Here is a 14,761-nt window from a genome sequence, read left to right as displayed (position 1 = left end):
CACCCGCCCTGTGGAACGCCCTCCCATCAGATGTCAAAGAGATAAACAACTACCAGACATTTAGAATACATCTGAAGGTGGTCCTGTTCAGGGAAGTTTTTAATGGGTGACATTTTAATGTACAGTATTTTAAATTTTTGTTGGAAGCCGCCCAGAGTGGCTGGGGAAACCCAGCCAGATGGGCGGGGTACAAATAATAAATTATTATTATTACTGAACATAGTGGGACTTACTTCAGGGTAAACGTGTAGGATTGAGAATAGGAGAGATATAAAACACCCTCCTTGTTACCGTTTCTAAAATTGTCACATTGTTAAACAATTAATTAGGGCTTCGATGAAATCTATGCAAAACCTAATGGTTGTTACTATTGTTGCATAGGAATTTAGTTTCAGATCTTTACTTATTCATGTGAAAAATCATACCCCACATTTATTTATTTATTTGAAAATTTGTTTTGCTTTCTCTGCTTAGTCACACAAAGCCCTCTCCGCTCAAATATTTCTACCTTGTCCTCCGTCTATGGGCCTAACTATGGTGCAAAAAAAAAAAAGTTGGGACAGAAAAATAGCTGTGGGGCAAAGGGTTAAGCAGTCCCATCCCCTCTTTTGCTTAAAGCTTCAGGCCACTTGGCTATAAGAAGCACTTGGGGGAATTCACAAGTGCCTGCATGCAACATCTAGTTTGGCTGTGTAGTTACTGCTGTGGTGGTAAACCTGTGTCTGGACTGCACCACTTCACACAGCAAATGGGAGCTGATCTGATTGAAGACTCCTCCACTAAACAAACAAACAAACAAACAAACAAACAAACAAACACACCTCTGAATGTAAAGTACCATGTCATGGTTTGTTGTACATTGCCCTGAGTGCCTTTGGAGGAAGAAGAGTCATCCACCTGTCTGTGAATGCATGGGAAAATTATGAGATAGCCCTGGGTTTTCCTACTCCCTCGCCTCCCCATGCCTGTCATTTCATCCATCTTCCCCACCTGCTGTAGTGGGGACACTAGAGTAGCACACTTAAACATCTTGGTGCTGTAATGTCCAAAGCTACTTAGTCCATTGGTATTTACTTTGCTGGAAGCTTGTTTGGGATTGCAGCCTGGGCAATGCCCCACACCCTTACTTTTTGTGACTCCCGGTTCCCGTTTTGAGAAGACCACAGGCACAGGGAGGACGTATTTGGCCCAAAACGGAGACGTCGGCAGTGGAGCTTGTGGAATTAAATCGAGGGCCACCACTGCACAATTCTCTTTGATTTAAACATGGACCTCCTTTGTTTTTTTTTCCTCTCTCTCCCCTCCCCCCAATTAACAAAATGCATGCATGCACAAGGAAGCTTCCTATGTGTTTTGGTGTCAATCCCCCACTTTTGCCTATGAAAAAAGTTCGCCAGGCCTGTGGCCATTCCATAGGGAGGCAATTCCTGACGTTGACGACACGCTTAAAATGGGTGTCGGCGGGAAGACGGAATGCCGACTTGGAATTCAATCCACAAGGGAGCTTTATTTCCTTATTTGTTTTCTCCATTATCCGCCGCGATTAAAACCCATTCGGAGCCAGGCAGGCTGCTCTCACCACCGTCCGCACCCCCTGCCTCGCCCAGGGGCCTCTCGCGAGCGCGCAATCGGGCGAACAGCAGCGGCGACGTCCTCGCTCTTTTGTGCGGCAAACGGACAGCCATGCCTCTCGGTACGCGTACGAAGGGGAGGAGAGGGCGGCCTTTTTGCCCTCAGCGCGGCTGCATACCTAGCGAGGGCAGCGGGTCCTTTATTCTGTATCACGTTTAATAAAACCAACTTCGTTTGTTAGACTTTGGGGTCCTAATATTTATATGCACACGCATCACGGCGTTTGCCCCCCTATCCCCCCTCGGCCATTAATGCCTCGAGTCGTGCTCGTCCGTTGCCAATAGCAACGAAGACTCCCCCCCTCCCCTCACTCACCCTGCCTCCGGTTAACATGGCGGCGTCCGGGCGCTGAAGCCGGCGCGCCGCTCCACCTGCCACTTTCCCCCTCTCTATGGTTACCGTGGAGGTCTGTGGGCGGGGAGTCCCGTGACGGGCCGCTCGGTGCGCGGTGACGGCGGCAGGCGGGCGAGGCGGACGGTGGAAGCGGCTGTGAGGAGGGGATGGCGGAGGAGCCTCCACGGTAAGGAAAGCTCGGGGGGGGGGGGAGGCCTGAGGACGGGGGGGTGGCGGCGGCGGCAGGGGGCAGATATGGGGCTGCAGCTGGAATGTGGAGGGAGGGGAGGGAAGTGGGAAGGGCGGCCGTCTTGTAGGGGTAAGGGCAGCTGGGAGGGAGGGAGGCGGGCGGCTCGAGCGGGGTATCGGGAGCTTGGTAAGGGAGGCGGGAGCCTTCGCTAGAGAGCGGGGAGGGGGAAGCGGAGGAATGCGGGAGGTCGACGGGCTGCAACCGGGGGGGGGTGTCGTTGGCAGCTGGGAAAGGGGAGGCGGCGGGAGGGAGGGCGAAGGGGATTCTGCGCATGGGGCGAGCAGTCCCGCAAAGGTGAGTGCGGAGTGGAAGGGAGGAAATGGGGCTCCGGATCGGGCAGGGGGCGCGTCTGTCGGGGGGGGGGCGCCGCACACGAACCCGCCTTTTCAAGGGGGAAAATGGATGGGGAGGGGGAGGTTGGGCTGCAGGGGAAGGAAGCAGAGCAGCTGAAAAGGGGGAGGTTCCGAAGGGAAGGCGTGCGTGGAGAAAGGGGGCGATGGGTGCCAAGGAAGGAGGGGGGCGCAGTGGCAAGTAAAGGCCCCTCCTGGCAGCAGGGGTGGTTGTTGTTTTTTTTGCACCTGTGCAGTGGAAGCCCTTGTTTAGGGAGGCAGCCCCAGCCGGTGGTGGTGTCGGGGAAGGCTGCTGTGGCCCAGGGAGAAGGGCGGGGCTGCAAGGGGGACCCCTCCGGGTCGACCTCGGGCAGTGGGTGGAGTATGCAGGGGAAAGGGCTCGGGAGGTGGTTGGCGAAAGGGCGCGCGTGTGCCTGAGCCTGTGCGCGTGTGCGCCGCTGCTTTGCTGGCTGCTGCTGCTGCTGCTGCTGCAAGGGTGTAGGTGGAGGAGCCTCTGATCCAAGGCTTGTCTCGGGCTGCTGCTTGTGCTGCTGACAGGAGACAGGGGTTTGGGCCTTAGAGGCCACAAGGCAGAAGGAGAAACGGCAGCAGCAGCAGCAGAAGGTAGTCGCGAGAAGAAGCAGGAAGCCCCGAACACACAAAGCACTGAAGCCCTTTTCCAGCAGGTATAGCCAGTGTCCTCAGATGGGTGAGAGTTGGATTATCTGCTCTAAAATAAAATGTCTGGTGTCAAGAGAAAGTGTGTATATACTGTGGAGGAGTGATGTCAATAACAGAAGCTGAGATGGGCAGCTTGTCTTTCACCAAGCATGAAGATCAAGGGAAAAAATTGTTTCAGGGATTTTGACTGTAATCAGCACCACTGTTGTATTTCCATTTTTAACACTGGATGTTGATTCTGAAAAGCCCCGCTTTCCTTTCTAAAGGAGGTGTATGTAATTCTTTTCCTATTTCATTGTGATTATATTTCAGTTTTCTGTATATGATTCTACTGTCTTTAATCATCTAGCTATCAAATTTAAAGGATTTGATTTTAGTGATTACCATTTGATAAACACTAAAGTAGTTTGAAATCTGTTTCCATTTATTACATGTAACAAATGTGTGTATGTGTTTGCTAACTGTATAAATACAGTTTTATTTAATGAGATTTATTTTATTTAATGAGCATGAGATTTCAGTGTTGGGTGTTTTGATTTTTTCAAGACTCTTTTAAAAGATTTTAAAATGCGTTTTTTAAAAGACAAACTTTAACTCAGCATTTTTAATGCAACATTTCAAAATGTAGCTTAAACTGGTATGTAAAATCATTCATTTTTAGTAACTGCATATGCACATGAAGAAATATGTTTTCACAGGCAAATAGCAATTATGGCTGAGTTTTAATTGTATATTGTAGCCTGCCTTTTGGAACCATAAAATTGCTCAAACATAAGTTAAAGAGCATTTCCCACAATTGACGCAGATTCTTAGTCATTTTCAACAGAGGGTTTTTTAAAAAAAGGATTGTAGCCTTATCTTAAGTTTAAAATGGGATTAAAAAATAAGGGAAAATACAATCAGCAATCAGCTGGGGGTGAGTCCTATTGAACCCAGTGAAGTTACTGTACTTCTGAATAGACTTGTGTAGGATTGCACTGTAAGGCATGCTTGGCATTCTTAGAAGTTACACAATATATGCAGTCATGCTTTAAGCAAAAATAGTTTCTTGATCTCTGGAGTCCCACCTAGTTCTTATCAATACATTTACATTTATTCTGTTTAGTGTCATATTTTAGATAAGCTGATTTTTCAGAATCCATTACTGTTGACATGGGTTTAAATATTTAGATTGTCTCGGTGATTTATCCCGAGAGCTCTTAGCAAGTAAGATTTCCCAATAGATGGCAGCTGGATTCATTTTAGTTTGTGATAATCATCACGTGTAAATTGGTTTGTTGAGCTCTGGAGTTTCTATAGATGTAGCAAGTGAAATTAAGAGGCCATGGTTATTTACATATGATTTGGGGAAGCAGCAGGTTTTCAGGGGGGAAGCTACTTTGTACTTGGAGCTCCGCTTGCAATAGCTTTAAAATGTAGAAGCATGGCCGGAATTACATGCAAGTCTGCAGGCTCCCATGCTCCCAGTAGTTTATAGATGTAGAAAGTGATTTCCTTATCTGTGCTATGGATTATGATAGAAGTAAGATAAAAAAATTCCTTCAGTAGCACCTTAAAGACCAACTAAGTTTTTATTTTGGTATGAGCTTTCGTGTGCATGCACACTTCTTCAGATACAGTGAAATAGAAGTCCCCAGGCACTTATGTAGAGAAGGGGTGGGGATGGGGAGGGGAGATCACTCAGAAGGGTGGTGGAAGTGGGTGATTGACTGACTGATAGCTGTTGATGACCAAAAACGACTGCAAATGATCTCCCCTCCCCATCCCCACCCCTTCTCTACATAAGTGCCTGGGGACTTATATTTCACTGTATCTGAAGAAGTGTGCATGCACACGAAAGCTCATACCAAAATAAAAACTTAGTTGGTCTTTAAGGTGCTACTGAAGGAATTTTTTTATTTTACTTCGACCCAGACCAACACGGCTACCTACCTGTAGATAGAAGTAAGGTTTGTAAACAGTGCTGTCACTGTGTGTAGAGTTGCTGCTAGTTACAATTTTCCCACAGTTTGCAGATGTCATAGAGGCCAAGGAGAGGCTTGCACGTATATTATCTTGATAGTTACATTATGCTATCATGCTGGTTCTTGTTTTAATTGAGCGAGACGGTCAAATTTTCATTGCACAAGCGTATAATTTCTGCAACAGTTTTTGGGTATATAGATTTATGAATGTGTTCATATTTTCTGTGTGCACTGCTTCAGTTTCATTTGACGATTCTTCTAGTGAGCTCATCCATGGCAACAGTTTCATTTTGACAGATATTAATTTTGTGAGGGAATAAATTCAATATGTGCAGTGGTATTTATTTGTTTTATTAAAACAGAGATATCTTGTCCACCAAGGGTGACTTACAGCATATATAACATTACAACTCCATAAAACAATATTAAAAAGAAACAGGATTAGCCATCAAAAATTCATATACATTATCATGTTTCAGTTCTAAGAAATATGTCCAAGGACTGATATGGATAAACATTCTAGATTGGATCAAAATTAATAAAGGCTTTTGTAAAATACTGTCATGAGAAGACAATTTTGCAATAAGAATTTGAAGTAATTTTTGAATACTGTAAACACTGTAATATGCTGTGTAAGCATTGGACGCAGATTAAAGGTTCAGGGCAGCTCATACTGTATATTATTTCCTGGTTTTGCCCAAGCTGTTTGTGGTAAAGTTGATCAGATAATTCTTTTCAGATGAAAGGTGATGGCAAATAGAGGTTTTCATTTATCTTCACCTATAGCTTTGATGACTCGCTCTGCTGTTCATTTATGTATCTTTCTCCATCAAAACTTACTCCCTGCTACTTTCATTTCCTTCTGTGTTGATTAATGTATGACAAGCCAAGCTTGTGCAAGTTCTTCCTCTGTCAGGGCCATACAACACCTTTGTGCAGTATGAATTTTGGTGCAACCCCATCCAGGATAGCCAACTGACTAATTTCTCGGACACAGGAACCCCCCCACCCACAGTGTCTCTATCTTGTTCTTGTTCTTCCTCAATGCAACCAGGCATTGGTCCAGGGACTGCACAGCATCTCCCGATTCAGATGTTATGGAGAAAAAGGGCTGAGTGTCATCAGAATACTGATGGGACCTTGCCCCAGATCTCCTGGGGTCTCGTCAAGATATTAAATAGCATTGGAAATAGTACCTTGTGGCAACCCATAACATAGCTGCCATGGGCTACAAAGCACTCTGCTAATGCAGCTCTCTGGACTTGGCCCTGGAGGTAGGATTGGAATCACTGTAACACAGTGCCCCCAATTCCTGTTCCCCAGAGGCAGGTCCAGGGGGATACCATGGTCAGTGGCATCAAAAGCCGAGGACAGATCACGAGGCAAGGCCAAACTTCCCTTGCTCTGCTCTTTGCAAAGGGTATCCATCAGGGAACCCATGGGCAGGCCTGAACCCAGATTGGAATGGATCTAAATAATCTGTGTCATGCCCCACCACAACCCTCATCACCATCTTCTCCCCGAAAGGTGTGTTTTTCATTGGTAGTTCTAGTCTGAGAAATCTAGGAGTGCTGTACCACTGTTTTTTTCAAGGCAGGGACCGTCCCCTCATGCAATGCAGAGTTTTTCATGCTCTGGACCCAACCAGTCAGACCACCTCTGCTAGATTTAATGAGCCAGGAGGAACAGGGGTCAAGAGGGCATGTGATTGGATATATTGCCGCCAGCACCTTGCCCACATCAGCTGATTGCATAAGCTGAAACTGAACAGAATAAGGGACCAGAGAGGAAAAAGGAGAATAAAAGTTTATGTGTATGAAGAAGTAGATTGTTGCCGACCTGGAGCCCTTGATATGTTTTTGGTGGGGCTAATAGTCCAGAACATATGGAGGGCATCAAGTTAACAAAGGCTGACATGGAGGAATAAGTGACAAACCCTGTTCAGTGTGTCAGGACCCAAACACTTGTCTCTGTTTTAGAATTGCTGTGGCTGATAGCTATATTATTATTTCTGTTTTAAATTTCCATTTTGTTGATATGGGAAGTGTCTATGAGTTGATAACATTGTTTCATTTACCTGCACTGCCTAGAGCTCAGTTTCCATTAGACACGCCTAAAGTACTCAATCTGGCTTGAAGCAGAAGTATTTTCCAGCATAACATTCTTTTCAGCATAATACCATTGCTATGTGTTTTTCCAGTCATTATCTCATGAAGCAACTGTACTGATTTTAGGCAGTTCTGTGTTAATTGTGTAGATCTGGGTTGAGGGACAGGATCTGGGGTGGGGGGAACTTACCTGTCAGATCACTGTGAAGTGATCCAACTTCAAAGGAAAGAAGAGGGAGCGAATTTTAAGTACATTTCTGATTCTTTCCTTTCTTCCTTTGGTCTTCCAAGGTGGAACTCAAGATGGGCTATAAAGGAAGATGCCTTTACTTATGTTAGTTTACAGTCACATTATTCTTAAAGGCAGTGCCAAACATGATAATTACTTTTATCATCATCATGCTGTTGTTTTTTATAATGTGCTTTCCCCCTCAAATTGGCATAGCCTTGTGAATATGTGTGTCCTCTCTGATGCTTGTGCAAATGACCAGCTGTTTCCCAGCCTGCGTGTGTTCAGTGGGGTAGATCAGTGTTTCTCAACCTTTTTTGGGCCACGGCACACTTGTTCCATGGAAAAAAATCACGAGGCACACCACCATTAAAAAAGTTAAAAAATTTAACTGTGCCGCCCTATATTGACTATATAATTATGACTGTAAGAAACACTTGCCAAATTACAAGGGCGCGCGCACTTCCAGGGGAGCTGCGGGGCGGCTCAAAGGCGAAAGGTTACCTTGGCTGCTGCTTGCGAGTAATTCTGGACCGCGAAGCCCAGCGTCCGCCGCGCAGCCATGGCGAAGGACGGGCGAAGGAGGCAGGGGAGGCAGAGCAACCTTGATGCGGCTTAAGGGGGGCCAGCGGCGGATCTGGAGCGCGCCTCCCTAGGGGGCCTCCCTAGACTCTAAAAGCACCCTCCAGTCGTTTGCACTGAGCTTTGGGAAAGAGGAGGAGAAATATTGCTTTCTGGCGGGTCAGTAATGTATATTGGCGGCCGCCAGGCACGTGACAACGCAAATTGCCCTTCTCGTCGCCGCACGTCGCGGCACACCAGCCAGCGTCTCGCGGCACACTAGTGTGCCGCGGAACAGCGGTTGAGAAACGCTGGGGTAGATGATATGCATGCAGCTTGCACACTTTCATAAATGGAACTGGCTTCTGTGTGGGAAGTTTGTGCAGTTTGAGGTAGCTAAGTCCATCTCCTTTCTAACCTTATGTGGATGTCAAGAGAAGGGCATGGCAGAAAGAGAAATGGGGGTGCCCTGCCCCCTATGGCTCTGGCCACACCCACTGCTGTCTCTACCTCCACCAAACACCAGCATGCAACCCCTGTCTACTTTGAGGGAATGCAGCCCTTGACAGAAAAAAGATTTTCCACCCCTGTTGTAAAGGAGCAATGCCTTTTACATGATGCAAGTACATTTTGAAATATCTTCTCCATTTGTACTCTCGTGACTTACGAAATATTGCTTGTTGCACAGCTGAGTTCATGCTTGCTGTCTAGCTGTTGATGCTAAAATATATTATGTTTATGGAGATTTGCTCAGAGCTGGCAGTGCGCTTTATTAAAAGAGGATTGTGCAGGATGTTACTGCTAATAGGCAAGGTTGGTGGCAGGGAGTACAGTTTCTCTTCCATATACAGCATTCCTAATCTATGGACTAGAAAGGATGGTTGGTACCATCTGGAAGGATTAAATGAAATAACCTTTTTTTTAATAGTCCATGACCCTAATAACATTATTATCCACAATGGCCATCAGTGTGAGTGGCTTCCACCAACCCTGCCCTCCCTTAATTGTGTTTTCCAAAAAGACAATAATATACAATTTGTTTCATACATTAAGAGAGCTCAAACTGACTGGAAAGATAAATAATTATTGAAATAATTGGTGTGGTGGTGGTGGTGGTGTGTGTTACTGAAAAGATACAGAATTCTGTAAATTATGCTTCTCTCTCTCTCTCTCTCTCTCTCTCTCTCTCTCTCTCTCACTCTCACTCTCAATCACTCTCTCTCTCTCTCTCTCTCTCTCTCTCTCTCTCTCTCTCTCTCTCTCTCATTTAGCGTGCTATCTGATACTGACCAGTGATCAATCATATCTCTATTGAGGTAACATTCTTGGTGTAAAACAATATTCCCCTCTTCCTCTATCAGCACAGTTCCTTCCAAATGCATGTGTCTTTAAATTGAGTGGTTAATACCAACTAGGTACTATTTTCTTTCCTTTCTTTGTGTTAGCCTGTGCTCCTGTTGTCCATGCTGGCAATCTGTAGCCTCCATTGCACCCTTCCCCCCTTAATTGTATATTTATAAAAGGAGATGAAATCATTTAGTACTCAGATGTAAATGCAAGGTGACGAAACTAGGCAAACTGCGATTAGGCACAGCGCAAAGTGATTTCAAAATTATTTTGCGATCTAGAAGTGAATGCTTGTCACTGGCTTCTGCAATTTAGTATTTCCAAGACTGTATAGTAAAAGACTGTTTAGTAAAAATCCTGATCATATGAAAAAAATTGGTGTGTTTTTTCATTTTCTTTCAGACATTACGATGGTTGTAAAACACAAAATTTATTCATGCTGAACAAGCTTAGTTTGGGAGCAGTGGAAGAAACTCTTGCTTTCATAAGCAAAGAATTTGTCACTGATGACATGTCATGAAGTTTCTTCTTTTGTTTACATGGCTATTTAAAGTTGGGCCAATCACTGAAATTGCTCCTCTTGAGAATGCAGCATTAATGTTAGTTGGACTTGTACCAGCTTGAGCTGTTTTAAATACAAGTCTGTTGTGCTATGCCCTTTGCAATGAATGCTTGTGGAGAAATTAAAAATAACTTTGAGACTGAAAGTAGTTGAAGATACATCAGGTGACTTAAAAACAAATTTATGCAATGAAAATCATCCTGGTTTGGTGACGAGAGAGAGCTAAAGCCAATTTTAGAGAGCTTTCTCCCCAGATAACTTCTTTCACATTTAGACACAGGTTATCAGTGTTCTCTTTATTTCTGGGGCAAGTCTTCACATGCTCACGCAAAGGTAGACAGAACTGCACCACCCACAATAATGAGGTATCAGGAGACTCAGGATAACAGGAGTATAAAAACTTCAGGGAAATACCTCACGGTGGATTCTCCTCTGCCCCTCCCCTGCCCAAATAGCCAAAGAGGATGGTGGCCACACATTGCTGACTAACATAGACTGGGGAAAACAGAAAACAGAGTGGGAGGATAATGGAATGGAACAACTGGAAAAGGAAGCCTGAGGAAGAGGCACATAGTGATAAAAAGGGAAGAGAGAATCCTCTCATTATCTTGATATATTTTGGTGAATCTGTTTTAAGTGTCCCTAGGGACCGAAGTGAGAATTGCTGATAGGAATCTGAGCATGCTTAGTGGGCACAGAATGCTAACTTGATTGAGGGTGGGGGTGGGGTGGGGTAATGAAATGAGTAACTGCAACCTTGGTCAGAAGTCTTCTGCATTGCAACATTTTGTTGCAGAGCCCTGCTGGTAGTAATATCAAAAGACATGTGCTTTTAGGAATGGTTCATGCATTTAAACGAAAGCTTGAATTCTTGGTACAGTATATAGAATCTCCTTAGATGGTACACTCCTGGAGGATATATACAGTATTATTCAAGCATAATGATTCTGGAAAAAACTGGAGACCCCCATTCATAAACTGAGTACTGTCTAAGCCTGCATGTCATGTTGAAAATCTCTTCCCTCAAAGTTCTCTCAGTCATTATTGTTACATATTCTATCTATGGGGTTTGTCTGGCAATATAGCTCCAGCATTGATTTTAAAATATTTATATGCTTTCTGTCATGTAAAACATATGCAAGTGGAGTACAATACAGTCAAGCACATGTATACAATATACTAAAAACAGAGCAACACAACGCAAGCAGTAGGGAGTTTTAAAATTATAGCGGCCGGCATTATGAACCATCAGATGCTGATGCAAACAAGAACATTTTCAGCATGTGCCTTTGGTGCAACAAAGTCAATGCATACTTTATTTCAGGGGGGAAGCTATTACATAGTAAGGCTGCCATCACAGAAGAGGTCCTCCTCTTGGCTGTTGCTAGCTGTTGCCAGATGCAGTTGGTTACACCAGGAGGGCCTCTGATGATGACCACAGTAGCTGGACAGGTCAGTATTGCAGAAGGCATTCACATGAATAGCCCGGCCCAAAGTTGTTCAGGCTTTGTAGGTCAATACCTGGTCTGGTAGCAAATCAGCAGCCAGTGCAGTTCTATCATTCTGCATTATCTACTACAGCTTCCAGACCATACATCAAGGTGTCTAGGAATAGCCATTGCTGATGTACTGGCCAAAGCTGTTTAAAGAAACTCCTTGCGCTGCAGCTGTTTGTCCTTCCAAGAGCAGTGCTAGAAACTGGGATAGAAAAGCTATTCGCCACATGGTTGGTGCCAATGTAAATTGTGTGGCCAATGTGTGTGCCTATAGAGGAAAGTTTTTGCAAGCGATCATTGAGTCAATTCCTCAATACTTTAGAGTTTACTAAAGTTTGAAAGCATGTCAAAGTGCAAGTAGATAAATAGGTATCGCTCCGGCGGGAAGGTAAATGGCGTTTCTGTGCGGTGCTCTGGTTCGCCAGAAGCGGCTTAGTCATGCTGGCCACAGGACCCAGAAGCTGTACGCCGGCTCCATTGGCCAGTAAAGCGAGATGAGTGCCGCAACCCCAGAGTCGTCCGTGACTGGACCTAATGGTCAGGGGTCCCTTTACCCTTTTAAATATTCCTTAGCACATTGGTTAAAATGACTCTTACACCCTGCTTAAAATTTGCACCCTTGGTACATAGGCTAGTTTTAGGGTGTATCAAAGTTACCACTTTTATCGCCTTTTTTGTGTGTGCTGTGAATGAAGCTCTTATGAGCTCCAGGCATACTGTGTGTGACTAAAGTCATGTAATGGTGCGCTGTGTGTGTTGGTGATCGGGAGACTTGTAAAACTTTTTGTACATCGTAGCTTCTCCCAGTTATTCATAACTAAAGCAATACAAGAAGTTCACTTTACAAACTAGGTTGATATGCCTTGACACAGTGGGTGGCAAGGAATCAGAAGCCCAAATCCTTCTGATGTATGGCATTGCATAAATTGGAGGGCAGCTACGTGTACTGGAAGGTCTGCCACTACATGAACACTGGAAAAAGCGGTGAATCAAGTTTTGCAGGCTGCAAGATGAATTGGTATGAGGCAGCTGACAAGTCTTAATAGCTCAAGTCCCTCAGTATATGACTCTTGCTGCAATAATAGACACCCACGTATTAACAAAGAACATTTGAAATAACAAAGAAATGATATAGTGGACTTTTAAGAAATAGCTGTATGTAATAAGAGGGAAACAAACCAGAAGTGGAAGCTGAGGGAAGCCCGGGAGGGAAGGGAAGAGATGATGCAATATAAATGTTATTGATATGAGATGTATGTAATGATAGAAAAAGAAAAGTGAATAAAAATTTAATAATAAAAAAGACATCCACGTGCCTCAAAACATTATTTTGGAGGTCTGTTTGTGTGAAAAATTCTCTTTACAGTAAGTACGTAACAATCTGTTGCACCCAGCACTTTCCTTACTCCTGCATATTTCAGCTCAGGTTATCTTGAAGGAACCAGTAAAAGTTTTTAGAACACATATTCTTGTGCTTTGGAGCTTGGTGAAATAAACAGTATTCTCCGATATCATTTATGCTAAATAGTGGTGGTAAGGCTGTCTGGTTCTAGCATGAAGTCAGACCTGCACTCCTGCCTAATTTGCTGTGGCATTGCTGATTGCTCCTCTGCTCAATCAGTTGCTTAGAAGCCATTTTGGCATTAAGGTGTGTTTGTATACATACATACATACATACATACATACATGTAATCATATGTGTGTATTTTGTGTGTGTGTGTTAGTGTTATATATAACACATCAGCCTCTGTATCCCCTCCTGTATCTTAATGTTGTACTGGATTGCAGTTGGGGATCGCCCTAGCTTTGTGTTGTATTTCCAAGAATTCCTCCTAAATGATAATTGAGCAACATTTGCATATTAAGTGTCACTAATGTTATAGTCCCTACTGCTGCCTCCTCCTATTCCCCACTTTCAAACATCCCTCTAGTTTTTGTGGGGTGGAGGGAAAAAGAAGTTTCAGAAATACGTTGTCCTTGCTTTAGAACCCTGAAGGTGCTTTCAGGAGGGGAGGTACTGTTGTCTCCCATGGGCTGCTTTCCAGTACAGTGGAACCTCGGTTTATGAACACCTCGGTTTACGAATTTTCGGTTGACGAACGCCGTGGACCCATCTGGAACGGATTAATTCACTTTCCATTACTTTCCATGGGAAAGTTCGCTTCAGTTTATGAACGCTTCAGTTTATGAACAGACTTCCGGAACCAATTGTGTTCATAAACCGAGGTACCACTGTACTGGTATTGCCAGCCACTGTTGGGGTTAATTATGGTTGTGTGTGATATTATCCCCAGGTGTAACTCTTTGTTTTCTCTCATAGGAATGAATATGATTTTTTTTCATTCCTACATGGGAAAGTAAAGGCATGCACACCATTGAGGAGGGGGCTAAACTTGCTCTTGGCAATTCTAGTGCTTGGAACAAGAAGCTGATTTTGCCCCCTCTCCGAATCATGCTAGAGTGAGTTTGTTAGGAATTGGCATGATACTTTACCTCATATGTGAAATAATATACAGAAATGTGGAAAGAATAGTTATCAGTTTTATGTTTGCAGTTGCGATTGAGTTCTGCCTTGAGTGAGTGTACTTGATCCGAACAAATCTATTAGCATGAAGCCAAAAACAGAAACCGGAACCAAGAAGTTAAAGGCTCTTATTTGCAAAGTAAGGGAAGCAAATTGTAATTGCAGCAGATGGTATTTTTCAACCCACGCTAGCAATACACTATTTCACTATCGGTTTTTCTTTTGCTTTATCAGAATCGGTCTAAACGAGCGTTGTCTGGTTTTTCTCCAATAAGCAAGTCTAAATTAAAGCTTAATCTTTAATTTTAAAAAAGTTAACTGTGAACACAATGCTTCAAGGTATATTTGGAGTAAATATCAAATTCATAGCTTGGACAGTAAAAGTTCATTTGAAGTGTAAATACTTGCAGATTCAAAGAGAAGAACCTTAACCAAGATATAATATTGCAGTTAAAAATTAATTCTGCAAATGATTTTACATTATTAACCTTATTGCCTGGGCTCTTTTGCCTGATCTATAAGTCATGCACAGCAGAATTTCTCCTTATTCCATGTGTTTTCACATGTGTGTTGGGAGATGTTTAAAGGAGATGCTGGAAACTTTATGAAAACAATAATCCATTAAAAACAACAACGAATCAGCCAAATTTTCCATTTAAAAGCATGAGTTTCAGGTATTATTATAATAAAATAATATTATTACTTTCCCACATTTGTAATGATGTTTCATTTGGCCTCCAGTTGA

The 14,761-nt window shown here is 43.7% G+C and overlaps 1 protein-coding gene across 2 annotated transcripts in view; it reads left to right on the top strand.

The window, feature by feature from the left end:
* The first annotated feature begins 2,091 nt into the window (after nt 1-2,091).
* Nucleotides 2,092-14,761, top strand: part of SHOC2 (SHOC2 leucine rich repeat scaffold protein) — a 53,246-nt gene continuing 40,576 nt past the window's right edge. The window contains exon 1 of one of the 2 annotated variants that reach the window (XM_035132853.3): nt 2,092-2,152. The gene's annotated coding sequence lies outside the window, so the exon portion shown is untranslated. Of the gene's footprint in view, nt 2,153-2,734; nt 3,231-14,761 lie in introns of those variants that run through there. The other variant, XM_060274731.2, reaches the window with a different exon arrangement.

The sequence above is a fragment of the Zootoca vivipara genome, chromosome 5 (assembly GCF_965207765.1).
Source record: "Zootoca vivipara chromosome 5, rZooViv2.hap1.1, whole genome shotgun sequence".
Taxonomy (NCBI): Eukaryota; Metazoa; Chordata; class Lepidosauria; order Squamata; family Lacertidae; genus Zootoca; species Zootoca vivipara.
The sequence above is the reverse complement of the archived record's forward strand: the minus strand, read 5'-3'. Positions and strand labels throughout refer to the sequence as shown.